This window comes from Brachycentrus maculatus, unplaced genomic scaffold, assembly GCF_059751285.1.
Source record: "Brachycentrus maculatus isolate JH-2025_06_01 unplaced genomic scaffold, ASM5975128v1 h1tg000511l, whole genome shotgun sequence".
NCBI lineage: Eukaryota > Metazoa > Arthropoda > Insecta > Trichoptera > Brachycentridae > Brachycentrus > Brachycentrus maculatus.
The window spans coordinates 34,702-62,500 of record NW_028281257.1 but is presented as its reverse complement, the minus strand read 5'-3'; the positions used below and the strand labels follow the sequence as shown (position 1 = coordinate 62,500).

At 32.1% G+C, this 27,799-nt stretch overlaps 1 non-coding gene across 1 annotated transcript; it reads left to right on the top strand.

Moving 5' to 3' along the window:
• Nucleotides 1-7,937: 7,937 nt before the first annotated feature.
• Nucleotides 7,938-8,051, top strand: LOC148301863 (U5 spliceosomal RNA). The gene has a single exon (XR_015838744.1). It is a non-coding gene; the product is annotated as a U5 spliceosomal RNA (small nuclear RNA).
• Nucleotides 8,052-27,799: the final 19,748 nt, after the last annotated feature.

Sequence of the window (27,799 nt, the reverse complement as noted above, 5' to 3'; positions counted from 1 at the left end):
ATTTACGAGGCTTACGGTCGTCATAGGCTGGTTTTTATGACCACTTTACACACGTGTAACATTCACCAATTCTACATATGATTGACAACCACACTATTCAAATTCTTGGAAGATTTATAGATCAAATTTCGAAACATTGTGCTTCAATCACTAGAATTTCACTAGAGACATCTATTGGTGAGATGAAAGAAGCTTTTTATTCAGCTAAAAACTCTTTGGTATGTGAGGTCCGAATCCCGGATTATAATCACATGCATGAAAAACGCTAGATAATATCATATTCATTTTATTGTTCTAGCTTATAATTTGACCACATAATTTATTTACTACATTTTTAGTGTGTGCAAATACTTGTTCATAAATCTAGATGGAATTTCCATATTCTTCGTCATCTATGTTGAGATGTCAATGAAATAATATGAAAAATAACTCCTATAATTGGAGATAATCCAGATTTGTGAACAAGTATTTGGATAACCTCAAAATATTGAGAATTGATTAATTAAACACTATTCGGTCATAAAATAATATTTTTTTATCTGTTCGAATGAAGAAAAAAAAGTATCAATTTACATATATTTGAGGGTTTAATGTCACGTTTCTGTACACGTTTCTAGTTATGAAACATATCCTTTCAGGCAGAGAAGTTTTGCAATTAATTTAATAAACTCGCCAAATATTATGTAACATTCCTCAGTATTTCTTTTTCGCTTTGTTATTTTACATTGGTTTATAGTTTATTATACAATATTGGAGTGACATAAGGCTTGCTTCGGACGCTTGCTGTCCGATGATCAGGGTAGGGCATCCAAAACCGTGAGTCGCGAATGAAATTATTTAATATATTTTGTATATTAAAAGCATTTATTTGTCAATTTGGCGTTTAATTTGAAGAAATCCATTTTATTTGATGTATTAATTGTTAAATTAATGTATTTATGTATTAATCATAAAAAAAATATTAAAAAAACAATTGTATGTAATATTTTAGAAATTTTATTTTCTGTTTTTGTTACTGTTAACGCTCATTCTGCAAAAACCTGTAATTGGAGCTTTTTTTAATAATTAAGATGTATACTTATATGTTATTGCTCTCTGTTGGTTTTCCAAATAAAATAAAAATAAAAATAAATAAATCAAACACAGATTTTTAAGTCTACTAATTTATAAATATAATATTACCAACCCCACATAATGCATACTGGAAATCACTATAGTAAAAGTGTAAGAATCCCCTACCCGTAGTATGACCTTGCATTTATAAGCAGGGTGCAAAAAATTTAAAGAGAAAAAAAATATTAGCAACAATTGTATTGAGCTTGTAAACATTTATTTAAAAAATAAAAATAAAAAATAAAAATAAAAATTTTAAAAAATTAAAAATTAGGAAGGCCGATGAAAATTTGGCATGATCTACTATTAAAATACTCGAATGTGGTCAGGTCAGGAGCTGAAATAAGCGGTTATGTATGAGGAAATGATTGACAACCACACTACTCAAATTTCTGAATTTGTTTATACCTGTATATCCATCAAATGATACCTTCTTTCATATGAGTTCTCGGCACCATTTACAGTTGAGTTTGAAAAAGTACTAAGCAGTAAAGAGACCTTCGTGAGTCCTATGCTTGATTCCTACGAAATAATTTTACATACTGGGAGACGTTTTAAAATAAGATTTTTAATTTTATTTTAAGTTATACTTTGACCAGTAGCTGGGGGCCGAACAAGGAGCCTGGAGGATGTTTGAAGACTCCATATGCTCTACATACGGAACGTTTATGACTAAAGAAAGATGTAATATAGATAAATAATATATGCGTGTTGAAAACATATTATATATCATGTGATATGCTGCATACATCAAGAAAATATAGTACTTTCATTTTTACGATCATATTCATACTATATGTTAGTGCTATGTATATGGAACGAGTGATTTATTCATAAATACATATCATACCCACGGTGCACGTATAATGTACAGTCTGCTAAACAAATTTAAATTTGTATATTAAGTTTATATTTATTTATCTTTTTTACGTTTGTCCGCCTCCGTAGTGTAATGGTTAGTGTATTTAGCTACCGCGATAGAGGTTCCAGGTTCGATTCCCAGGATCAAAATACATTCAAGTGATTTTACACTGTAAAAATTATTTAATATTGCCCTAGACTGGTCCCTGAAGCGCAGGAGTGATTACCTTTCCTTCATCTGTTAAAGATCAAGATATCACTTTCTAAAGCGATGCAGTGCCCTATGCACCATTGGGTGTGGATACGGGTTAGAATATAAAAAGATCCCTAAAAAAAAACAAAGATTTTTCAACAATAAGTTGTGTTGGATATTAATATTTTAAAAAATCTTCCTGGCTCCATCCCAACGTAGTGTTGTTATCTTGATAGTTAACATATGAAGGAAAGGTGATCAGCCTTCCGCTTCAGGTACCAGTCCAGGGCAATTTTGAATAAATATTAGGGTTAAAAATTACTTAATATTTATTTGACCCCCCCCCCCCCCAGGAATATAACTCGGGACCTCCAGTACGGTAGCCGAGCGTGCTGACCACTACGGAGGCGGACATTTACGAACAACATAGAAATCGTTAATCATTATTCTTTGTACAAATGGGTAAAATAAAATACACAGTGCATTTTGCGCTTTTAGCTGTAAAAAAATTAAACTAAAGAATATGAAATTCTAGAGTCTGACTGTTCTTTATTTTGATGTTTGCATGCGCATATGAAAAACTCCATCCGACTGAATATACGTTTATACGACCACGTACGTTCGAGTAAGTACCAATATCCTCGCTGATCAAGTATTATATATACTAAGTACGAACGCACCATACGTTTCGGATAGAATGTATCGGACGATAGGGGAATACTTCATTCAGTCCGGGTGCGGTAGGCAGTTGTTCTTTTTAGTCCGGTTATTTCTGAAAAAAATAACGAAATAAGGTAAAATATTTTTTTTTAAATGTATTTTAGAAAACAGAATTTTCCCATACGAATGTGCAATAGAAGAAGTTGTCATCCAACGGTTTTAGATTCACCCATAAATTATTTAAATTTACACACAAACATCCGTTTCTATAGAGAATTTATGTAAAAATCGTACTCTAAACCTTCACCATAATTTAGATAAAAATCATTATCACTTCTGAAATTTACTCAATTTAAATTATTTTGTCAGAAAAATTTACAATAAATTAAGGTTTTCAATCTCCACCTTGTTGTGTGTATAAAATAGAATTTTGCTAACCTCCCACCAGTCTGATCATGTTAGTAAAGACAAATCCCTGTCACTGATCAAATAAAATGTACAATATCTGGAAAAAACTAAATCAAACATCCATCAATCATTTATCGTTTTCAAGAGATTGCATTAGTCTAATTTTATCCTTATTTAGCAAACCCACGCTTCTTTTTTTAACTTCTTCCAAATATAAGTGTTGGTACCGGGACTCCATTGCGTACTGCGAAATTAGTTTCCGCGGTTATTGGATGTTATCAAATATTATACAACACGTTTAAATTTTTATTCAATAAATTCATAAAATATCATAAGTTGAATACAAATTACAGAATAAAGTTTATTTGAAGAATTTTAATTAAAAAAAAAATAAAAAATGGTATCTTAAGAAATGCAGAAAAGATTTCATGGGAGCTGGTGGATTTTGTTGGTCCGCCCAGCGAAAGGTATCAAGCACTAGAAATGCCCAGACATAATTAAAAACTAATTTGTCACCCCTGAGAGAAATCATATTATGGTTCAAATAAAGTCGATAACTTTGATTGAAATCCCAATTCCTCTTTAAAAAGCTTGATTGGAATATCGACTTGTACTCGTATAGAGGCAAAACAAAGTTATTTTGTAAATTTTTGTAAAAAGTTTAGAAAATCACAATTTTATTAATGCTGCAAGTTATTATTATAATTATTATTCATTTTTAATTCATGTTTTACTTAGTAAATACCACTATTTCTTAAAATCTACTGTGACACGTGCTTTGATGCATTCCGCATCATTTTCAAACATTATATGTGCGAAATGCAATGAAAAACGTGTCAAAGTAGATTTTAAGAAATAGTGGCTTTAACTAAGTAAAAAATTAATTAAAAATGGATAGATTTCACCAAAAAGTGACTGCCGAATCAATTAATGAAATAATTATTAATAGTGTTTGTACCATTCTGTGTATTTTAGTTCGCTATTTGATTTCCAACCAACTAACTAATTAACCATCGCGCCAATCCTCTGCATGGGTATTCAGAGAGAATACAACACGAAATCACTCTGTATTTGCAAACAGTCTTCGCCTCTTCTACATTCATGCATCTCTGATTTATTTTAAGGACTCCTTTTTCCACAGTCGTCCTCTGCTCCTATTTCCAAATACATTCGCCTAGTCAATTTGTTAAACTGTTCATTATTCTTTCATTTGATTCACATGCCCAAACGATCTCAACACGCTTTATCGATAAAACTAATCTTAGAATTATATTATTTCCTTATATCATTATGAATGTATGAATTCTAGCGGATATAATGGTTAATGTTACATGAGTGTAATGTGATCACTTAACCAGCATATGACAGATCATGAGCCCTGTAAATACCCAGATATTCATATTCTTCTTCATCTATGCTGAGATGTCAAAACGTTAAAATTGTTTTGTTTGCGTGCACATAATTTTTCACCGTATGGTTTCAAACAGTCCGATTTTATAAAATTTTGGGGACAAAGTGAGGTATATCTGTAAAACTACGTATACAGTAAAACTCCATATAACGTTGAGATAGGTACCGCGTTTATTAATGGGAACGTTGTAGGGGGTTTATGTTATAAATTTAAATTTTAAATGATTTATTTCAATCTTTTCCGCTGGTTAAAATATAAAAATACATTTTATAAAATAAAACAAGTTTGTTTTAACCACTTTTTTTATAGGTAAACTTTTTCTCCAACCGGTTTCGACAAGAACCTTGTCATCATCAGGGTTTATGTACTAATTCTAAAACATTGAAATACTCATAGTTTCACCTAACTATGAGTATTTCAATGTTTTAGAATCAGTACATAAACCCTGATGATGACAAGATTCTTGTCGAAACCGGTTGGAGAAAAAGTGTGCCTATAAAAAAGTGGTTAAAAACAAAGTTATTTTATTTTATAAAGTTTTTAAAATGTGCCACAAAGTATCTGCAAAAACATTAAAGAAATTATAAAAATATAATTTTTAAAATTAACCACTTAAAACATTCCTTCTGATAATGCGGTACATATCTCAACGTTACAGGGTTTTTTACTATATATACATAGGTTGGTTCTAGCATGAGTGTATAAAGATGTATGTTTTTCCTTACAAATAAGATAGAAAACACTCACAGTAACGCGACCCAAGGGAATTAAATGCGTTACCTAGAGCCAGCAATGAATAAGTTATGTTTTTCTTCTTCCACTGATGATGCTGACTACGCTTTATGAGATTTCGGAGATCGTAAAACAAATGTGGAACCCGCTGTTTAGGGGTGCGTACCGGGTTGATTTAATTCATATTCCCCTCCTTTGGAGAATAAATTCATAGTTAAGCTTGTGTAAATAATAAAAGAGGTTATTGAGAATTTCAACCCTATTCATAAGTTGTTCCTCACATGCGTACAGGTGCAGTAATTTCTACATGTATGTTTGGTTTCCATTTAAAATTTGTCATAATATTTATATATTTAGTAATTGGTAATAATGTAAGCTTTTTAATATAAATGTATATATATATATATATATATATATATATATATATATATATATATATATATATATATATATATATATATATATATATATATATATATATATATATATATATATATATATATATATATATATATATATATATATATTTGTATATAATAATAATAATAATGACTCTTCATTCCAGCTTGACTAAGTGGTGGGTGCCATACATGTTTTACAACATTTTTTTATACAATGAAATTAAAAATAATAATAACTAATAAGAGAGTGAAAGAAAAAATAATAATAATAATAATAACTTTGGAGAGATGTAGATGAACATTAGCTCGCTGGCAAACGCAGCACTGTGCTCCAGTGCCGCCACATGTCCAGCCCCCGTCTGTGCTCCACAAGCCGCTTTATGATGAGGTTGGAGCTCTTCATCAGCCTCTCCCGGAAGCCTGCCACTCGGTGCCTTAACAGGCCACCCCACTGTGGTATGCGTGCTGTGGCAAACATACCACTCGCGCTCCAATTATGGGAGTTATTTTTCATATTATTTTTAATGCCCAGACTTCCACATTCTTCTTCATCTATGTCGAGATTTAAAAAAAATAACATATATCAAATCGTTGACCCTCAAAGAAAGCACTATGAACCGACTAGACGCATTTGAAATGTGGCTACACCGTAGAATGCAGCGCATTCCATGGCAACCGCTCTTGCTAGGAGACAGGTGCTTGCTGATATCAAGGTGTCCTATCTGGGGCATGTGCTGAGAGGAGAGAAGTACGAGCTATTGCACATAATCATAAAAGGCAAAATAGAGGGTCGACGAGATGTGGGCAGAAGGCAGATCTCCTAGATCCGGAACATACGAGATTGGACGAGTCAAACGGCCGGGTCATTATGTTAGGTTATTTTGAGCAATAAAAAGACTTTGTGTTTTGATCCACTCACATTTTTACCAAGCAACTAATTAATTTTTTTAAACACAAAGTTTTTTTATTTCTCTACATAATATATCAATATGATCCACAAAGTAAATCCTTTCAATATTCAAAACATATTTTATAATGCCCTCGTGTATTATAATGATGAATTTGTCTGTTAAAAATCGGTTTGGTGTTTATTATTAGAAATCTGAATAGTATTTTCCGGGCACCCGGTAGTCGGGTAGGGGTTCACGGGGTGCATGGCCCACATCGGCCCCATCGGGGGGCATTGACCGGCCGGGAGCATCGATCCGACCCCCTGCAGCCTGCAGCCACCCCCGGAGCACCGCCACCGCCGACCTGCAGTCGCTCCTACCTTCGCCGGGAACGCGCTAGACTGCCAGACTAGCGTAGAATACTGTGCGTTGTCCCGTCTGGTCTGAAAACTGCACATTTATCTCAACCATCCCCCTTTCATGATTCAAAATATAATATAATAAAACCCTTATCCGCACCCCAGTGGTGCATAGGGCACTGCTTCATATAAACGCAGTGTTATCTCGATCGTTTACACATGAAGGAAAGGTGATCAGCCCTCCGTTTCAGGTACCAGTTCAGGGTAATATAGATTAAATATTACAGTGAAAAAACCACATTTATTTGACCCCCCCTGGGAATCGAACCCCGGACCTCCAGAACGGCAGCCGAGCGTCTGACCATTACACTACGGAGGCGGACAAAATATAATTATTTTATTAAAATTAAACACTTGAATATACTACTTAAATGAGTTTTATTTATATTTACGACTAATTTCGAAAACGGCAAAAGTTTTCATCTTCTGGTACAAATTAAAACTCAATTTAATTGTTTTAATTTGTACCAGACGATGAAATCATCTGTCGTTTTCGAAACTAGTCGTAAATATAAATAAAATTCATTAAAGTGGTATATTCAAGTGTTTAATTAATAAAATAATCATGTCATTCGACAAAGTTAATACCGAATCAATAGATAATAATAAATAATAATAATAAAACCCTTACCGCACCCCAATGGTGCATAGGGCACTGCTCCATATAAACGCAGTGTTATCTCGATCGATTACACATGAAGGAAAGGTGATCAGCTCTCCGCTTCGGGTACCAGTCCAGTGTAATATTGAATAAATATTAGAGTGAAAAAATCACTTATATTTATTAAACCCCCCTGGGAATCGAACCCGGGACCTCCAGAACGGTAGCCGAGCATGCTGACCATTACACTACTCTGGTTTCCTTTCAATACGAATAAATCTTTCGCCTTTACTAAAGATTTCCGTGGAGGGGAGCACTCAAATGAGTCTATAACCATAGATAATACAAAATATAATTTATAAATAGCAAAAGTAATATTCTTCACACCCCCAATGCATCTAAATGTTCCATGTGTCTGAAAGAGTTTTCCGAAGCGAGATTCTTCTTCACCTTTAGTAATAGTATTCTTGCATATTTTCGATTTTAATATAAGTATACGCATTAAATTTTAAGTTTGTAATGTGTATGGTAATTGTAAAAATAAGTTAATTGAATTTAATTAAATATCTTGCTGAAAACTTTATATAAAACCTCTCAGATCATGGTCACTTCGTTCTTCCCAAGAAAGGACTATTTCCATTCCTCGACATGACACATTATTCTTCAGTAATTCCTTCTCTGTCCAAGCGACCAGACTATGGAATGAATTACCATCCCTTGCAAAAAATGCATTTCTTCTCTAATAGCTTTAAAGAAACGCATGAGACATTACTATCTATCATTTTAATCCTTATTTTTTGGTTGGTTGGAAGATATTGCTTATTAGCAATTAGCCCGCATATGTACTTTTTTATTTTCTGTACATAAAGTTTAAATAAATAAATAATTCTAACTGTCCACCAAACCTCCTCCCTTAGTTTTTCCCTCTACCTCTTTCTCTAAACTGACTTTTTCCTTTGCCTTCCTTGTTATTATCGATTTGTAATTTGGTATCTACTAAGTAACACATTAATTAAAAATAAATTTTAGTGATTTTACGCTCTTTTATTTATTTAATAATTGAACAACCCTAGACTGGTCCCTGAAGGGCCATATAAGAGATCAGATACTTTGTTGATCATGCTTTGTTTTGCTCGGTCTTCTTCTGCTTCTATTACCAAAAACATTCGCTTCATAAAATTAAAACTATCCTTTCTTTACTCATTCTCAATATTTTTTTCTAACAAAAATAAAACACATTCAAAGACCTCTCGCAGTTGTGCCTAGCATTGAAGCATTATTATACACCTATTTCCAACAAAAATTCAAATAAAAACATATTTAATTATTTTTTGACATCTCATCAAAGATGAAGAAGAATATGGAAGTCTGGGCATTTACAGGGCTGACGACCGTCATAGGCTGGTTTAAGTGATCACTTTACACACGTGTAACATTCACCAATTCTACCCATTATTGACAACCACACTACTGAAATTCTAGGAAGTTATATATATATATATATGAACCAATTTAGAAACCTTGTTCTTGAATCACTAGAACTTCACTAGAGACATCTATTGGTGAGATGTAAAGAAGCTTTTCACTAAGCAGAAACTCTTATATTAGTATATGAGGTCCAAATCCTGGATTTCAATCACACACATGAGAAACGCAACACCTGTAATTGGAGACAATCCAGATTTTGTGAACAAGTATTTAGACACACTCAAAATGTTGTACATATTAAATTAGCTAGAAGGAACAAAAATCCACTAAATGATCTATAAACCTTGTACATAATTACTTACTTATTACTTATAACCCTTATCCACACCTAATGGTGCATAGGGCACTGCATCGAATTGACGCAGTGTTATCTTGATCATTACTTACATGAAGGCAAGGTGATCACTTTTGCGCATCAGGAACCAGTCCAGGGTAATATTAAATAAATATTACGGTGTAAAGTCACTAATATTTGTTTTTTTCACCCCCCTTGGGAATCGAACCCGGGACCTCCAGCACGGCAGCTAAACACGCTGACCATTACACCACGGAGACGGATAAAAATACAAAAGTACGGACGTACATAATAAGCAAGGTAAATAATAAATGCAATTCCCATCTAAAAAAAAAGCTTTATTATACAGAAATTTGCGGTCCTGCGTCAGAGTACTCACCCACCCCTATATCGGAGAGCCGTTCACTTTCCTCCGGCCCGTACAGCCTCACACAGGCGCGCACGTGTGCACATACACACAGGGGGGGCACCCACACAGGCGCCCGCAGACGCGCGCACCCACTGCACCGCAGTTACTGGGGTAGCTATTAACACACTGAAATTCTACAACTCCGTAGTAAACATTAAGGCTACGTACCGGCCATTGCACTTCCTGCATTCCACTAACACTATAACATACTTGCATACCGCCTTACACAGCAAATTCACTATTTACAGAATATTTATATATATATATATATATATATATATATATATATATATATATATATATATATATATATATATATATATATATATATATATATATATATATATATATATATATATATATATATATATATATATATATATATATATATATATATATATATATATATATATATATATATATATATATATATATATATATATATATTTATATATATATACATATTGTCCGCCTCTGTAGTGTAATGGTCAGCACGCTCGGCTGCCGGATTCCCAGGGGAGTCAAATAAATAAAAGTGATTTTTTCACTCTAATATTTATTTAATATTACCCTGGACTGGTACCTGAAGCGGAGGGCTGATCACCTTTCCTTCGTGTGTTAACGATCAAGATAACACTGTGTTTGTATAATGCAGTGCCCTATGCACCATTGGGGTGCGGATAAGTAAAAATTTCAGTAGTGTAGTTTTTAACCATGGGTAAAATTGGTGAATGTTACACGTGTGTAAAATGATCACCTAACCAGTGTTTGGCAGATTGCAAGCCTTGTAAATCCCCAGAATTACATATTCTTCATTAGACTGGTGTGAGGCTAGACAAAATGTTTAAAAAATATTTAACAACTTTGTTTTAACCACTTTTATTATTAGTACACTTTAACCTACCGGTTTCGACAAGAACATGTCATCATCAGGGTTTGTTAAATGCTAAAACATTAAAAACATTAAAATACTCATAATTGATTGCATTCCCTTACCAAAAACTTCCACACACTCCGTAAAAAATCCTAAAAATGTCTAGTCCCACACCAGTCTAATGATATCGATAACGACAAAACGCGATCACTGGTCAAATAAAATATTTGTGGAAAAAATTAAATGCTAATTATTTCACTATAAAAAATGCAGTTCCACAAAGAAATGTCAGTACAAAACTTAAATCAATTAATAAATAAGTGGTTTTTATACTTTTTGATTCGTGAAGTTTTGTAGAGTGACGAAGTATTTGTTTTGCAATAACAATTTAAAACGCATTTCATTCCTCGGATCAGATAAAAGGCTCGTTTTCCTTGTTTGCAGCATCCCCGATTACTTTTTCCATATCCTTCTAGCGTGTAAACCTGATTAATGACTCCAGCTTAACACTCCCGGCCCCTTCACATATTTCAGGGCTAAGAGTTCCTGATTACGTTGTTTTGGTCCCAACCCCCAAATTTATGATCCAAGTAATCATTATAAAATGTGCAATTATATAAAACATGCGGATATTTGACCTATTTAAAGTTTATTTTTTAACATCCCATCAAAGATGAAGAAGAATATGGAAGTCTGGGCATACATATATGTGTGTGTGTATATATATATATATATATATATATATATATATATATATATATATATATATATATATATATATATATATATATATATATATATATATATATATATATATATATATATATATATATATATATATATATATATATATATATATATATACATGTATATGAACCAATTAAAAAACCTTGTTCTTGAATCACTAGAACTTCACTACAGACATCTATTGGTGAGATGTCCAGACTTTCATTTTCTTTTTTCTTTTTGATGAGATATAAAAAATAATATGAAAAATAACTCCTATAATTGGAGATGCTCTATCTAAATTAACTCAAAATGTTCTTTTTAAATTTAGTTTCATGTTTTACTTGGTTATGGGCAGTGTAATGGTCTGCACGCTCGGCTACCATTCTGGAGGTCCCGGGTTCAATTCCCAGGGTGGGGTCTAATAAATATAAGTGATTTTTTCACTGTGATATAATTATTCAATATTACCCTGGACTTTTACCTGGAGTGCTGATCACCTTTCCTTCATGTGTTAACGATCAAGATAACACTGCTTTTATATGATACAAAGCCCTATGCACCATTGGGGTGCAAAGAAGGGTTTGAAGGTGGTTATTTTTACTTACTTACTTACTTAAGGTATTTACCAACTAAATCTCATTTTAAAAATGGGTAGATATTACCAAAAAGTGACTGTTACAGTGCTGATGGCATGTCTTTCGAGTCTTGTAATGAACTCCATATCAAAAATGAATTGAAATAATATCAAAAAATTTAAGCATAAAACACAAAATATCACTCACTGCTTTCAACAACGTCATCAAAAATCGTAAATTTTTAGTTGTGTATGTTTTCGGAATGCTTAGAAAATGTGCGAAGCAGAGTTTTGTCCGCCTCCGTAGTGTAATGGTCAGCACGCTCGGCTACCGTTCTGGAGGTCCCGGGTTCGATTCCCAAGGGGGGTAAAATGAATATAAGTGATTTTTTCACTGTAATATTTATTCAATATTACCATGGACTGGTACCTGAAGCGGAGGGCTGATCACCTTTCCTTCATGTGTAAAACGATCAAGATAACACTGCGTTTATATGACACAGTGCCCTATGCACCATAGGGGTGCGGATAAGGGTTTTATATTTATATATTAGAAAATGTACTATAATCCCAGCAAAAGCTGCATATTTTAAATTTAATCTTTTCCCGCTACAGGGCAGAAAGTGCTGTTTTTGCATTTTAAAGTTGTTTAATTATTTTTTTAAATATACTAAATACTTTTCAAATGGATAAAAAAACATTCGGGTTTTAGCAAAAAGATCTGTTGCACAATAAAACGTTCAATAAGTGGCTTGATATCTATTCTTAATACATTTTATTATATTCTTAAACTTTTAAAACGATCTCCTGAAAAATCAAGCTATTTGAAATGTGACGTTGTTGAAAGGAGTGAGCGATATGTTTGAGATTTTTAATTGATATTTTAACACAGTTAAAGAAGAACATGGAATTAATTTCGAAACCTTTTTTTCAGTTTGGAGATCAAATAAAAATTTCATCAGAAGAAAACAGATTTATGATTGCCTCAAAAGAAAATTCCACATTCCTTTATTAAAAACTGTTAAAATTATTTTTTTATCATAAAGGTTGACTAATATATTTTGATTGAAAAATTTGGGGATCAAATATTACAAAACCCAGTGAGTTTTACGAAGAAATGCTCAATTTACTTTTTTTAATTAAAAAGGTATATTTTATGATTTTTAAATGTTAACTTAAATATTTAATATTTTACAAAGCGTAAGTAATCACCTAACATTTAAGTGATACGTTTGTTTAACCAATATTGATATTCAATTAAATTAATTATTTTATACAGATGTCTGTGGGTTTTATGTCGTTTATGGTAAAAAAATTCGGAGAAAAGGTAAAAGATGTCAGAAAGCCTTCAAGTTTAACCAAAAGGCACGTGTTTCATTAATTATTATATACCTTGATCCAAAAGTTCTCGGAATCACCACCGTGTGGCGTTCGCAATCACCATTTTTTTATTTGATTGCCATATCTGTCATTAATATTGTATGAAATTTTCAGCTTGATAGCTTGACATTTGTAAAAGTGACGCCGTATTGAGTACATCAGCTCGGCTGTCCAAATTTAAAACACAGTAAGGGACATTTTTTGTAGTACGTTTTTTTTTGCATTTTTGGACCAAGTAGAGTCAGTCTACTTAAGTTTTCGATTTTTAAAATTTTAAAAATGAAATGGAATTTACTACGACGAGTTTGAATTAAGTTGTGCGGTTTTAGCGGTGCAACGACATTGAAAATGATAGAAAACTGTTTCGGCAACGATACTCTGAAGAAAACAGTCGTTTACCAGTGGCACGAACGTTTCAGGAGTCCGTCAACGATGATGAACGCAATGGCAGACCATCGACATCGAAAACCGACGAAAACATTAACAAAATCAAAGAATGGATGACCGTAAACCGCAAATTGACAATAAGAAATATTGCAGAGGAGTTATGCATCGTTTTTGGATCCGTTCAATACGTTTGAGTGAAGCGATTCGCCAAAAAGACCAGATTTGTGGGCAAACAACTCGTGGATCTTGCACAACGATAACGCACCGTCGTACAATGCCATCGTTATCCGCGACCATTTAGCTAAAAACTGAACGAATACCATCCAACAACCACCGAAATCACTTGATTTGTCTCCCTGCGACTTTTCCTTTCGGTCGACTCAAGAAACCGCTCCCGGAACGCGTTACAGCATCCAAGAAGAGGTCGTGGAAAAATCGATGGCTCTGATGGCCATACCGAAAACCGATTATAAAAAATGTTTCGAAGATTAATCAAGCGCCCGGGATAAGTGCGTTGCAGTCGATGAGGAGTACTTTGAAAGGGATAATATCGATTTTGATGAATATCCTTGTATTTTTAATTTTCTGAACAAATTCCGGGAACTTTTTGATCAAGGTGGGATATAAGACTCTTCATCATTACCAAATGTTTTTCAAAAAAAACGTCAACAAAAAGGAAATACATATTTTAACTCATCATTATACTTGAAAACATAAATTTTGTACTAAGGGCAATCTTCTTCTTCTTCCTCTTTAGCTATCTGTCTTCCACTGCTGGATATAAGCCTCTTCCGTATCCTTCCATTTTTGTGGTCGGTTGCTGCTTGCAGCCAATTTTTGCCCCCCACAGCGGCTATGTCGTCTTACCATATTTTTTACGATCATCTGACGCCTCTCTTATGGTAATACATCGATAATCTAGTGTGAGCCAATCAAGAACATTTCTCTCAGCATTTGCTCGTTGCTGGGAGAAAACCAAGTAAAACTCCTCAGGAGAAGGCGGACTTCTGACTGTCATCAACAGACTAAACAGACCTTCCGTTACACTAGAAGAGGGTTTGGCATTTTATGTCCTAACTTGGTTTATGGTACCAATATCCTTCACTCTTTTTATCATATTTGATATCACCTCTCGTGACAGTTTATGAACTATCACAGCAATTAGAAAATAACTATTTTGACGAATAAGCCATTTAAACATTTATTTATTTACTTTATGAAATTAATTAACTTCGTTTTAACCACTTTCTTATTAATACAATTTAACCTACCGGTTTCGACAAGAACCTTGTCATCATCAGGGCTTATTAAATTCTAAAACATTAAAATACTCTTACCAAAAACTTTCACACACTCTTGTCGAAACCGGTAGGTTCAATTGTTTAAATAAGAAAGTGATTAAAACAAAGTTAATTAATTTATAATGTTTATAAAATGTGCCACAAAGTATCTGCGAAAAACATTCAAGAAATTTATTTATTTATTTATTTGTTTATACAAGTAGTTTTTATCGAGTTGTGAGCAAACTTTTTTGTTGTTATAATTTTTCCGATGTCTTGTCCTTACCCAGGCTCCTGCAACGCGCCTCCAGCTGTTGTCTTTGAATGCTGAAAAGGGGGATGGATGAATGACGAAAAGCCGATGGGTCAACCAGCCTATGACAGGGCATAAGCCCTTTAAATACCCAGACTTCCATATGGTTCTCCATCTACGGTGAGAAGTCGATACGTGACGTAGTATTCTCTCCATGGCCTGTGTTTTGACTAGGCAGCCGGTAGAGGGAGGGGGTGTACGGAGTACTCGTATAAGCCTCCACAAGCTCGTTTCACTGCAATGCGGTTGCAATGAGTAAACTGGCAGTCCCGAACATTGCGTCTAGCCATTTGTATTTTTAGTTTACTACTTCCCAAACAACACAGAGCTGCGTTATGCAATTGAAGATGACTTATTAAAATCGAAGATAAAATAATAATTCACGCTTTTAAATGAAGTTTTACTTAGTAAATACCACTATTTCTTAACACCTATTGTTACACGAGTTTCGATGCATTTCGCATCATTTTCAAATCGTATAAAAATGATGTGGAATGCATCGAAACATGTGTCGCGATAGATTTTAAGAAATTGTGGTATTTTTAAGTAAAACTTATATTAAAAATGGATAGATTTTACGATATATTTTTGCCATCTCATGGATAGATTTTACCACAAAGTGACTACCAAAACTATTTATGAAATAATTCACGTGGATAGTTTTAAAAGTATTTTATTTTATTGAAATCTCAACAAAGATGAAGAAGATCTTAAATATCATTCCATGGAATATGGAAGTCTGGTAATTCACAGGGCTTACGAACTGTCAAAGGCTGTATTATAGGCAGGATTATATTCCCATACTTGAGAAACGCTAGAAAATATCATTTATTTTTTTATTAAAGCTTATAATTTGACCAGTTAATTTATTTACAACATTTTGAGTGTGTCCAAATACTTGTTCACAGATCTGGATATTCTCCGATTGAGTTATTTTTTACATAATTTTATTGGTATCTCGACATCCATGAGACGTAAGAAATAATGGTGTTAACTAAATGTAATTTACGATTAAGTTAACACTGTGTCGATCCATATGCGCAATTGGCTTCAGAACATTTTACCGTTCTTGAAATATGTATCTCGTTTGAATTAAAACCGTCGATGTACTATACGATTGACGTCATTCCGTTTTTCATTTTAATTAAAATTTATCTGTTACGTAAATTACACTGGAAAATGTGAAATCTCATTTATTTGTTTTCCAAAAGCACAATTATTACTTTGTGTTTACTTTGTGTTTTGTTTTTGTCGTTTTGTTCTATACAGTGATGACGTGGGCATTTTAAAAACACGTTTAAAATATTGTTTACAAATTTGAAATACGACGTCCGTAAAAGTTTCGTAATATCAATAATAACCAATATTCGAAAGAGGAGGGAAAAAATGTAAATAAGTTCATTATATTTTTTTCGTTTTAATATAATATTTTGTTAATCGATAATTGGATGAAAATTAAGAGTGAAATTTCAAGAGAGAGTTATATGAGAGAAGAAAGATATAGCGTAGAGAGAAGAAATTTTGCTTAAAAATATCGAATCACTGATTTTTTATTTTTTATTGAATATAGTTGCAAGATTTTTTAAATAATTTAATTGATTTTCAAGACGTTTCCACTTTTGACAATCCTAAAATTATTTATTGATTGATTTTTAAATCAAACATAGATTTTTTGAGTTTACTGAATTGTATTTTATTAACAAAAACACATAAAAAAATACTATTGTGGCAATTGTTTCGCCTTGTTAGGGCATTATCAAACGAATGTGAAGATCAAATAGACTGCAGTCTTATGTAGCTATACAATTCTAAGTGACAGTTTTAACATGTGCAGCAATATCTGTGTTTGATTTAAAATTAATACATAAATATATATCCTAAAATTAGTTAACGCTGTTCTCTCCAATAAAGAGACTAAGCTCTTGTGCTTAGAGAGCGACATACACTTATTATTTATTGTTCATGCTTATCAACATTATCAAATATCTCGTATTTTAGTTATCACAAACGAATATCAGTTTTACCAATTAAAGCATCAATCAATGACAGTGCAGGTATTGAATAAAGAGAATATTTTACATGCCATTTTTGTACTGTTGTATTTCATTTTTAAATGTTCCAGTTCCAGTCTGTTAAGACTGTTATTCATATAACATTTTTAAAAAATATTTTCCTGATTTTAAGTGTTTACACTTAAGGTGAATTCACACTGGGAGCGAAAGTGTCATCGGTAGCGAACTGACAATATCAATCCTGTAAAGATGTGATCACCATACAAAGGGTGATATTTTTAATCCCTTTAAGTCAACACTGCATTATTGTAATCTCCTAACGTCTTATAACATAAGTACACGTTTTTCTCTGTATTTAATTTAGCTTTTTTTCAATAAAATACAAAATATAGCAATTTTTCGAATACGGGCTACAAACGGACGAATGGCGTCATGTATGCATATGGCAGACGATCCCTTCACTGTCGGGTTTCGATCGCACATAAAGTGGTGGAAATCAGTTTACATATCATGCCGTTATTCTCGTTTGTAGTCAATCATGGCGGCTCAAGATAAAAGAATATTTCTGTAACGTCGCCAGGTTGGAAAATTATCACTTTATCCATGGTCTGTGAATTCTTAAAATAGAATTGCCAAGTTGCAATTCTAAAGATACCGAAGGGTTCACCATATACTTTCATCAAGACATTCGTGTGTGCGTACCAGGCATAATACCCATCCATTTTTAGTATGGGAGCTTTTGAAATGTAGGGACGAACGTGTTTACAAAGTTCTGATACTATTGAACCCTTATATATAATTTACAGCCTCACGCACTAGAAGCGGAGTAAACCGTTATTGGTTTTCAGTTCGACACGTTACGGTTCCCTTAGGTAAGAAAATATCTAAACTTCCGGACTTCCGCGAACAACAAAGTCGTGACCGGAATCATAAACACTTGCCCGTTTTGTCTTCCCCACAAATCGGCATATTTTACCGGTAGTGGAATAGCCATTCGACTTTAAAAAAAAAATTCGTTGGACTAAATAGTATTCTGCAGACAACTTTTAAATATAATATCGTTGTAATTAGTGTGATCTGGCAAGTAAGAAAAAAGAGTTATCCATTTTTAATACGTTGGGGAAGGAATCACTTGCACTTGCAGGTTTTAAACATGAAACGACGAGTGAATTATGTAATATATACTCATAGACTCGTATGTACATATAAACATATATATCACATAATGAAGCAAGCTCTCGGCAGCATCTATGTTTGATTTGAGAGAGCTTTTTATTAAGCGGCGTCCCTTATTTCAATATATGCAAGAATTATTACACATGAAAACATGATTTAAATTTTTTATGAAGATGTTTATAATTTGACCAGTTATTTTATTAGTTTGGATGTGTCTAAATCCTTGTTCACAAATCGGAGGTTTTTCACTATGGAATTATTTTTAGTTATTAATATTTTTTTAGGTGTTTACAGAGCTTACGATCCGTCATAGTTTGGTTTGAGTAATTACTTTATTCATGCGTGACATTCACCATTATACCCATGATGACAACCACACTATTATTTTATCATAATGGGCCATAAACCTATGGCAGGTAGTAAGCCCTGTAAATACCCTGACTTCCATATTCTTAATCACAAGTGGGAAAACCCAGATTTCAATTAGGATTAGACATACCTAAAATGTTGAGTTAGATAGTTTTTTTACCCCAAAATTTAAGTAAGTTCTCAGTATCTTAGTGCCTAATTAATACGGTACTCAAAATCTCTCCCCACTTGACCAGAAGGTAAAAAATACAGCTCAGAGAGTTTATGAGAAAATGTTTTGAGGTTTAATTTAATTTACCCAAATAAGCGTAATTTACGCAGTTCGTAAACAAAATTTCCATGACGTGCTACTCCTAATTAGGTCGCTACCTTATCCCTGTGTTCTTAAATGGGTATTCTTCTTTTTAAATGATTTTTATCAACTCAAATGGCTTTTAGAAAAAAAGTTTAATGAAGAACATGGGTATGTTAAACTCACCAGAATTAAGTTTTAGAGTTCCTGGTGGGATCACCAGTACAACTGGCACCCTAGCGCTTCCCACGAGTAGAACAAACTCCAAACTAGGTTCCTATATTTATCGTTCATCGAAATTGGTCAACGATGAATATGGGAATTTTGACGTTCTACTCGACATTGTCAGCACTGCGATCGCGTACATAGTAAATAGTAAGTCGATATTTATCGTGGTGTATCCCAATTTTAAGATAATTTGTCTTGGACATGAGCTTTGATATTTCCCTTTTCCCCTTTTCCTCGATCCCGTCCCTCTTCCAGGTATTTATATTTAACGACATATCGCTCACTCCTTTCAAGAACGTCATAAATCAAAAAACTTGATTTTTCAGGAGAACGTTTTTAAAGTTTTAAAATATAATACAATGTATTAAAAATAAATATCAAGCCACTTATTGATATTTTTACCGTGCAACAGATCTTTTAGGGTAAAACCGGAAGGTTTTTTCTCTATTTGAAAAATATTTAGTTTATTTAAAAAAATAATCAAACAATACATATTCTTAAAAATGCAAAAATAACACTTGCTGCCCTGTAGCAGGTAAATATTAAGTTAAAAATATGCCGCTTTTGCTGGAATCTGGTAAATTTCTGGGAATTCCGAAAACGTACACAACTGAAAATTGACGATTTTTGATTTATGACGTTATTGAAAGGAGTGAGCGATATGTGAAATGTTACAATTACCTGTTTTTTTTTGTTTCTCATTATTGTTAATGTATTTATGTAACCGTTCTGTAAAATTTTCAAATAAATACGCATTTTTCGATTTTACGTTTCGATTTCCACACATCGGCTGCAGTCGCGCCGCGGGCGGGAAAACCAAAACAAAACAACGCTTCATCCAACATGGCGCTCGGTAGATTCCCGCGCTTTCCGCGTACGTGTCACGGAGAGCGTAGCCCTCCAGACATCAAATGCATACGGACTAATTTCGTTTCAGTTTTCCCAGCGTCCGAGCAAAAGGCTCCCTTCACAAATAAAGGATACAAAACATCCGACTTGTAATGGTATGCGCTTTTGAGGAAAGCGCATTTGGGGCTTGTTATCCTTCCGCGTCCCAAAACCGGGACAGTACTTTGCGTTCGTACACAGCGTAGCAGAATTCTGCGTCCGAATTTTCGTTTTAACCGTAACGCACATTGTAAAAAAGTCATTTTAACCTTGTGAATTGTAGATGATATCATATAAATGATGTGTTTTTGTTAGCGAGGTGGCTCAGTTTTGTTAGGAGATTTTTTGTTATTGGAGCCTGACCGATATATAGCTCGCATCACGTTAAATGCAAGTCCGGGCCGCGGAGGGTTGGGGCTGAGGGTTGCCTCCTCGCTACAACCCTCCTAGCTAGCTGGCGTAGCGACACGTGGCAGGCCCGGGGATTGAACTCACCCTCTCCTGGTCATTATCAAAGTTCAGTGCGCTGTTGCTGCAACGATTCCAGGGAATACTGCGTCGAACCCGAACTACGCCAGGCAAAAACACAAACGTTCGGAAGGGAAAATAAACACCTAGTAAAAAGATCTCTCCGTTATGGTAAACAAATCAAAACGGCCAGAAATATATGTTACACTTTTGATAAACGCATTTGCTGCTAGTTGTAATATTCGATGTTTTTAGGGCGGGCGTATGCCAGGACCATCAGTTCAAGTGCAAGTAGAATGGCACATTTTCATCGAAATACATTTTCCTTGAACCGCAGTCCTTACTCAAATGGAAATGCTTTATGTCTTTTTTCTCGCCGCCGCGATTTGCCGTCGGCAATATAATTGTATTTGGGACAATGCATTAAAGACTTTAACCCCGCCTACACGATGACGGCTTCAAATAACGGGTCGCAATAGAGTTCCTTCTAAGGAACCACTTCGTCCTTAGGACGATCGTTCGGGAGGGAAATGTCCCAGTAAATTTTTCGACAACGCGCCATACTAGCGCTTAAACTCGTAAGTCCAGATTGAGATTTGGATAAATGTGGGTGATTTGTTTTGGGGGCAAAACTTACGATCGTTTGTGGAAAGGCTTTTATGCTAGGAAATGTATTCACCTACGTGAAAATATATCGTGATCTGACCCAAATAAAGCAAAGCTTTTTGTATTCATCAAATAATCGTAGCGATCCATTTAGTCTTGAAAACTGATTCCAGAGATATTTGTAATTATATATATATATACACACACACACACACACATATATATATATATATATATATATATATATATATATATATATATATATATATATATATATATATATATATATATATATATATATATATATATTATATATACACATATGTATATATATATATATATATATATATATATATATATATATATATATATAATATATATATATATATATATATATATATATATATATGTATATATATATATTTATATATATATATATATATATATATATATATATATATATAATATAAACACACACACACACATACATAAATATACATATATGTATGTGTGTGTGTGTGTGTGTGTGTGTGTGTGTGTGAGGGAGAGTGTATTTTGATAAAGTTGACTACAAGAGAAAAAATCATTTATTTCCAGAAAAAGGACTTACTAATATATTATCATCGTTTATGTTATAAAAGGGATAATATGTACACAAAGGATAATTTATTATCATCACATATGTTTCATCGCACGCCAAGTATTTCTAATTTATATTATTTCATTAATTACACTGAATACCAGAACACTTATCTGCCTTACACTTAGTTGTCGGATTAATTTATTTATGTACATACTTTAAAATCAGAAATATATGAAATGAAATTTTATTTTCATATTCTTGGTACACTTTTTTTTTTTAAAGTAAGCAAACCTTTTTTCCGTTCTAGATATGGAGTAATAAATATATACAATACAAATCGAATCAAAACGTTAAATTAAAAAAAAATTAATCTAAATTGAATATGCTATTTTTGCAAGTAAAAATTAAACAATCTTCTTAGTATTTTTCATCTCACAAATAAAAATGTCAAAAATTAAAATTCCTACATTTAATAATAATGACTGAGTTTTTCACCTTCAGACTCTTTATCTTAAATCACCGTTTAGTTATTACATTACTTCAATTAGTATTTCAAATTACAATAAATATCGTATCTAGAACAGATTTTTTTTATAAATAAAAGCATTTAAATTTAAAAGCTCTGAGTTAAATTGGTCTATTTTAAAGGAATAGATAGAAATATACTCGTACATATTATATATTTCATAGTACATTATTCATATGTACGTAATGTGTTCATATATGTCAGTTTATATGATTAAGTGGGTTTTTTACTTGTTCTAGTTTACAATGATACATAGGGTTATAAAGAAAGGGGTCAATATCATAATTTTTAATATATGATACGAGAAGACGAGAATTAAAAAAGCTTTGTCTCCTAAATACCGAATTACAATTTTTTTTTTTAATTATTAAATATTTTTTATTTACACTCATTTGTATTTTGGATATATATATAAACTAAAAAAATCTAATCAAAATATTACCTGGTTTTAAAATCAATAAAAATATTTTATTTTAACTTAATTATGTATATTATATCATTCTTTGACATCTCATCAAAGATGAAGAAGAATATGGAAGTCTGGGCATTTACGGGGCTGACGACCGTCATAGGCTGGTTTAAGTGATCAGTTTACCATTATTCTAATTCTACCCATTATTGACAACCACACTACTCAAATTCTTGGAAGTTATATATACCAACCAATTTAGAAACCTTGTTCTTGAATCACTAGAACTTCACTAGAGACATCTAATTGAAAACCACCAAGTTATTGCTTTAAATATTTTTTTTCTTTCCCTATTTCTCCACTTTCTATCCGTAAATGCTGGGAACAGATTGAATGATTTACAAAAATAAGTTGTAGCAAATTATAGCCTAACAGCGAAAACTAAACTGGCAGTACATAACAGACTCCCAGTACCAACCTTGATTATTGCAAGATGGCAAATGAAGGACAAGAATATACTTTATTTCTTTATATATTTAATTAAAGTTCCGTTGTAATTTTTTTTTGCAATCCCTTTATATTGTAAATTGTAATTGTATCTATTGTATGTAATGCATAAAGTCTAATAATTAAAAAAAACAAAAATATAATAAATAAAAAAATATATTAAACCTGTAAGTATTTCGGCTCAACACAGGCCATGCCTAAAGAGCCGTAATACATATAGTTTTAAAAAAATATGTATCTATGAAATAAATAAATAATAATGTTTACAAAATCCTCTGAGAATCTCATTAAATGGTTTCCAGTACGAAATTTCAATTTAACAATTAAAAAGTAGTCATTATTGTACATTATTTTTTAAATTATTTTCTATAATTAACGTGCAATTTATCATTTGAATAATATCTTTTTGATGGAAATAAAAATTCGATAATATAACAAACACTAAATTCGCCATTGCAATTTTGTGAATAAGTATATTAATATAATTACCCATTTACTTATTTTTAATTTTTTTTTTAACAAGAACTACAGAAAGAATAAAGAAAATAATACTTCTAAATTAAGTATTTTGAACAAAAATTTAAGAATGAATAAATAAATAATTCTAGTAAAACAAAATGTCGAGAATTTTCCGATACAGGGTTGAATATTTATTATCAGGTACTCAAGATATTTAAATTTAACTTGGTAAATATCACTATTTAAATTAAAAGTATAAAAAGTGGTATATACCGAGTGAAATTTAAGTTGAAAATAAAGAGATGAATTAAAAAAAATAATGCAGAAAGGATTAATAAAATCCGCTTGTATAAGAAAGATTCCGTTGAATTTTGAACAAACTCTTTCAACTTCTATTTTGGTAAAATTGTGAAAGAAAAACACTCTTTTTTTACCACTTGAGTTTATTTTATGACGACTAGTTTCGGAATGTATGCTTCCATCTTCAGGTCTGAATGTAAACTAAGACACAATAAATAATTAACTGTTCTATAAATAAGAAGAGGGGTAATTTAGGAAATTACTTTGTAAATTAATTGGTTAGTTACTGAAATTTCATAATGTCTTACCACAAAGTGAATGCCGAAACAATAAATAAAATTTCTCATATTATTTTTTAACATCTCATCAAAGATGAAGAAAAATATGGAGGTCTGGGCATTTACGGGGCTGACGACCGTCATAGGCTGGCTTAAGTGATCACTTTCACCATTCAACATTCACCAATTCTACCCATTATTGACAACCCCACTATTTAAATTCTTGGAAGTTCTATATATACGAGTATGAACCAATTCCGAAACGTTGTTCTTGGATCATTAGAACTTCACCAGAGACATCGTGTAACATTTACAAATTCTACCCATTATTGACAACCACACTACTCAAAATCTTGGAAGTTCTACATACATATGTATATAAACCAATTTTGAAACATTGTTCTTGAATCACTAGAACTTCACTAGAGACATCTATTGGTGAGATGAAAAGAAGCTATTTCTAAAGCAGCAACTCTTTTATAAGTATGTGAGGTCCGAATCCTGGATTATACTCACGTACATGAGAAACGCCAGAAAATATCATTTTCATTTTTATTATTTCAGCTTTTAATTAGACATAAATAACTCTTATAATTGGAGATAATCCAGATTTGTATTTCGACACACTCAAAATGTAATGAATAAATTTTCTATTTTGGTATTTATATAATGATACACAAAATCACTTCAGTGATCAAATTAAATGATGTGGAACGCATTACAGTATAAAATGGTAAAAATAAATTACGTTTTATAATATTAAAACGGTGAAAAGATATAACGGTATATTTTTAAAGAATGTCAAGTCTAAAAATGTACTGGTCCTAATATTTTGACATATCGCTCACTCCTTTATACAACGTCATATATCAAAAAACTTGATTGTTCAGCAGATCGTTTTTAAAGTTTAAAAATAAAATAAAATGTATTAAAAATAAATATCAAGCCACTTATTGAACTTTTTACTACGCAACAGATCTTTTTAGGTAAAACTTGAATGTTTTTTTTCTCCATTTAAAAAATATTTAATATTTTTTTAAAAATAATTAAAGAATATCTTTTTTTCAAAATGCAAAAAACAACACTTTTTGCCCCGTAGCGGGTAAATATTAAGTTAAAAATATAGTACGTTTTATGGGCATTCCGAAAACATGCATAACTGAAAATTGATGATTTTTTTTTAATATGACGTTGTTGAAAGGAGTGAGCGATGTAACATTATGAAATAGTAATGGAGAAAAGATTCTATCATCCGTTTTTTGTGATTCTGATAAGTAATGATTATTTGCGAAGCGTTTCAGTAAAAGCTTTGCCATTAATGTGAAAAAGAATCTTGATTTAGAAAAGGGTTCGTATCATAAATCTTTACAAAAATGTTGTTTATCATTCCCATTGGTGAATTATGATATTGTTTTGTTTTTCACTTTTTCAACGATTCTCACTGAAAGTTTGTCCTTCTCTGAACAATAATTCAAGCAATTTGCTATCATATACGAGTTCAGGGTTCAATTCCTGACAAGATTGTCTTCTTCGATTCGTGTGATTATTTTTGCTGTTACATATTTATAATTCAACATGCCTGAATTATAAAAATAATAAATATAAACATTTCAACACGCGCAGATTTCATCACATTGCCTTCAAAAAATGAGTGATCGAATATACGTTAAAATAACATCAATTTGGTGCAGTGCCCTATGCACCATTGGGTGGAGATAGGGGTCAGTAGTATAAATATCTTGGTCTTCTTTTGCGCTGTACATTCAAAAATTCTTATTGGTAATACTATCAATTTAACCAATTCCGTCTTGCGGGTATGAAGAAGGCGAGGAATTGTTTTTGGACAGATAAGCAACGTATGTTTTAATTAAGTTTTTTTACTGACATCACTGCATAGATATAAATATATCGAAGTCTGGACATTTACATGTTTGAATGATCATTTTATGCAAGGTTCAGGTTATCTTATTCTCTCTATAATTGGCAACTCAATTTTCAGAAGTTATATGTATGCTACAATTGGAAAAATCTATTGTATGCTATTTCATTAATTGATTCGGCAGTCACTTTGTGGTAAAATCCATCCATTTTTAATCAATGTATTACTTAGTACGGTGTTTGAAAATGATGCGGAATGCATCGAAACATGTGTCACAGCAGATTTTAAGAAAAAGTGGTATTTACTAAGTAATACATTAATTAAAAATGTATGCTATTTCGTCAGCGACCTCCATGGTTGAAATCAATGAGTTTTCATAAGCTAAAACCTCCATGAAACACACATAAAATTCTTCCTGAATTATTTCACATTCTACAAGACGCCTGAGAATATATTTTTCAATTTTTAAACTCGTTTTTGGACTAGTTTTATTCTTTTTATCAAAAGTTTGATATTGTCCACTTTTTTGCTAAGTAATTCTGGATTTGCTCTACTTAGGAGTTAATAATATCGAGATTTTCTTATTGATATCTCAACACAGATAAAGTAGAATAGAAAAGTCTGTATGAAATATAGTGAAAATATCTGGAATAAATAATATGGGATTCTGGAACCCTCTACTCTAATTGATATTATTCTTCATCATTTTACAACATTTTGAGTGTGTCCAAATACTTATTCACAAAATCTGGATTATCTCCAATTACAGGAGTTATTTTCATATTATTTTTTGACATCTCATCAAAGATGAAGAAGCAGTCTGGGCATTTACGGGGCTGACGACCGTCATAGGTTGGTTTAAGTGATCACTTTACATACGTGTAACATTCACCAATTCTACCCATTATAGACAACCACAGTACTCAAATTCTTGGAAGTTCTATATATAATATATGAACCAATTTTCAATATTATTCTTGAATCACTAGAACTTCACTAGAGACATCTATTGGTGAGATGAAAATAAGTTTTTTACTGAGCAGAAACTCTTTTTATTAGTATGTAAGGTCTGAATCCTGGATTATAATCACACACATGAGAAACGCCAGAAAATATGATTTTCATTTTTATTATTTAAGCTTATAATTTGACCAGACAATTTATTTACAGCATTTTGAGTGTGTCCAAATACTTGTTCACAAAATCTGGATTATCTCGAATTTATCCATTTTTTAAAGTCCCTCTTCAAGCCCAAGAGCTTAGTCTCTTTTTTGGAGAGGCTCCGCACAACTAAAAGTTTACGATTGTATCAAGTAGAAATGCACATAAATTGTATCAAGTTGTGTAAAATTTTAACTGTATTAAACAAATAAAAATGGACAATTGAAAATATATATTTTT